Genomic DNA, 3398 nt, shown 5'->3' with positions numbered 1-3398 from the left:
TATGTATCAGACATTCTGATGTATTTACACTGTTGGTATGGATGTTTGTTCTGTTTAAGAGGCTCTGTGTTGTTGGTTCTTCTCACAGTCATTCCATTCCTGGGAAATCTGGCTTCATTCACTTCATGTCCATTGGTGTCGCCAGATCCTCCTGTCTCCATAATGTCTACCACTGCGCACATTCTCACGCAAAGTTTGTCTTCATAAATTGTTTGTGCAGAGAGTGGCGTATGGAAGTTTCAAGCACCGTTTTGTGCGTGCGCAACGGTTCTAAATGAGGCCCCAGTTGTGCTTTTTGCCTTGTCCTCAAGGGAGCCTGCACGCTCCAGGTGTTTCGCATTGCACGTGATGCAGCTCTACTGTATGACTAGAATAATACTGTCTTTATTGCTGTCTTTGCTGGAGTCAAACAATATGTTTTTGACACAATTCCATGAAACTAAGCCGGCGTGCCAAGGATTTCAGGTTTCATTGTGAAGGCCTCTTGAGCAGGGTTTATCCCGGCCCACAATATTGGGAGACCAGACCACAGGAAATCCCTTGAGAGCACAAGCACACAACTTCTATTCAACAATGACTAGCGGCTTTATTTTTGTACAAGGGGGTGCCACACACACAAAACATAGCAGCGCGTGTGTCCTTGCATAGCATGCAGCCATGTGTTTTGTGAATAATGAGTTCAAGTTCATGGGATAACGGCTGCTTTGGCTTCAGATAAAGTCATTCCTCTCTCAGAGAGTATATTTTGCTTTTAATTTAGCTAAGCCTACATAACTACCTGATCAAGCCCCTGGTTCACAGCAGGCTTTGGAGACCTACAGCACAGGGCTCATGCATGGCGGCAGATATAACTCCTCCAGGGTTGATCTAACATCCCTCAGAGTGACAAGCAGCAGTGTGCTGAGAGGCTGGAAAAGCACTGAGGACTCTAACTCAGAGGCACAAAATGCAGAACAAGAGAGAGAGAAGAGGTAGAGAGATGGATACCCTGTAAATAAAGAGATAGAAACTGAGAAACCTGATTTAATAGATATTACGAAGCTGATTTGAAGAACATGCAAATTTAGAGCCAAGGGCACTAGCCTATCGTTTTTTTTTTTGCTGATTTTCATGAATTCTCCTGATAGTAGCTTTGCCCAGCTTTGAAACCAAATGAGGTCAATCTTTCATTCACTGCAACCTACCACTTAGTGCCCAGATTTAGACCTGAAGAATTGTTTTTGGTTTGCATATGTACAATAATTGGTATGTATACAATACCTTGTAAAACCAAAAAATGCAAACACTTTGTTCTTTAAATGTTTGATTTGATATTAGATTAGTTTCACACATTTTGCAATATTTAGATCTTGATTCAACCGGAAGACACATTTATATCCAAACTGTGCACCATTTTAGAAGATATTGCACCATTCTGCAGAGTAAATAAACAGAATCCCTGATGGTGATGGTTTTTATTCAAATTCAATTCAACATTTTAGCTTTAACTTTCCACTTTGCAATTTCAGGTCTAAATTGTTGAAGCAGAGCTCTGTTGCTAATAATTTCTAGAGACATTTCCACATACATAGTGACATTGCCTTTCAGTCTCAGTGACCTCCGCTCACTCCAAACTCCAGCCCAGCTCCTCTTCTCTTCATTAGCAGGAAAGCGGCCCACCCAATGCTGGTAGTGGAAATCCATTCAGACCAGCAGGGGCAGGAAGCCAGTTTCCTCATCACGGTGCCAGCTGCTTCCAACTTAATTTGTCAGATGGTTCCTTTCAGCAAATTTAATTTGAAAGAGATAGAGATAATAATCCAGAGACTGCTGCAGAGAGTCAGAATGCAGCTCAGGCCTGAGCTCTTGAGAGCGACAGGAAGTAAAGAAAACCAATGACCTCCATGAAAACAGCAGGGTTTAGGGAAAATTAAAGTTCTCCTCATTTGGTTTTATAAACAGGAAATGGAATACCTTCGTCTTTCCTTTTTTGCCTCTCACTTACATAGGGCTGTTTCAGATAGGATGAAATTGACCTGAACTCTGCTAAACTGGTTTCTCATAGACCAGAGCTGGAAATGACAGTGTACTGTAAACAGGAATTACAGGTTGCCTGTAGTGGTGCAGCAGTGTCAGGACAGGTTGATCCCCTCTGACTTGACACCAGCCCTAAAGCCTGAAGCAACAAGCAAACGTTGTTACTCACAACACAATACAACTTAAAACATAAAAAACAGGGCGTATTTTTGATTGTTTCAATGAATCAGTGTACAGTGCTATCACCGTGATCACGTCTGAGCTCTGAACCCAAACAGTACATGAGTGGTCTGCAGGGGATGTAGCTCAGTGGTAGAGCGCATGCTTCGCATGTATGAGGTCCTGGGTTCAATCCCCAGCTTCTCCACTTCTCATTTATCATGTATAGCTACGTGAGAAGTAAACATCTTGAATCTTCTTACATATTAAGAATACCAATTTTCAATGTGTAGAATGTACCATTGTATACTCCTACATATATTGTATGCACCATCATTTCTAAATGTGTACACTTTTGCTTGGCTTGATGAGACAGAAAATAATCTATGAATTTAAAATATGTACTTACTGAGTGCAATTGAAAGTCGCTATTGTGTTTGTGAAGAGAAAAAAAAGTGGTTGAGAAGGGCATGTTAGCAATTTGAAAAGAAAATTGTGAGGGTTAGGATGCTCTGGACATCTTCAAGATCATTAAAACCTCTTTGTAGGATGATTGTATTGTTTTCAATCACATCCTCTCAACTATGTCCATATTGCTCCTGCAATTTACATTTGGCCACACCCTCTAGCTAAATAAATCAGATTTTTTTTTAAAACTGCTTCAACTGTCCAGCTGTCAGGCCTTTCCCAAAATCATCGAGCCACTCTGCAAACCACGTGTTTTGAATCTTTTGTTTGATTTTGCCCGCTCCTTCCTGCCTTCGGAAAAAGTCTCAATTCAACCAAGCTAAATAAGTGGACTGAAGTAACTTTTGTAGCGCTTTCATTACACTAAATGCAGTCGTGTGCGTGGACTCCCTGACAAAAACTGAAACAGACAGTGTGTATGAGTTTGGTAGATTGCCGTTGTCTCAAGTAACCATACCTCATGCCAATTATGCAAAAGCTGTAAACACAACCAGTAGGATAATGATAATAGGAAAAATATGCCCCAGATTGCTTTAGAATAACAAACATCTTTCAAATATGTTGCCTAAGAATAAGAACCTCAAACTTGCTCACTGTGTGAACAAGTGTACATAAATATCCAACATGTCCTTTCTTTTGTATGTAATGTGCACTTACAAATGTGCAAAGATAGAAAAAGACATCAAGATGAACCACATTGAGCGTGTCCCTGGAGCTTTGCAGGCAATGTAGTAACAGCCTACCAATATCCTATC

At 40.8% G+C, this 3398-nt stretch overlaps 1 non-coding gene across 1 annotated transcript; it reads left to right on the top strand.

Moving 5' to 3' along the window:
• The first annotated feature begins 2311 nt into the window (after window positions 1–2311).
• On the top strand, window positions 2312–2383 carry trnaa-cgc (transfer RNA alanine (anticodon CGC)). Its single transcript has one exon. It is a non-coding gene; the product is annotated as a tRNA-Ala (tRNA).
• Window positions 2384–3398: the final 1015 nt, after the last annotated feature.

This window comes from Genypterus blacodes, unplaced genomic scaffold, assembly GCF_046128005.1.
Source record: "Genypterus blacodes isolate CSIRO-AG114 ecotype Tasmania unplaced genomic scaffold, CSIRO-AGI_Gbla_v1 ptg000044l_1, whole genome shotgun sequence".
NCBI lineage: Eukaryota > Metazoa > Chordata > Actinopteri > Ophidiiformes > Ophidiidae > Genypterus > Genypterus blacodes.
The sequence above is the reverse complement of the archived record's forward strand: the minus strand, read 5'-3'. Positions and strand labels throughout refer to the sequence as shown.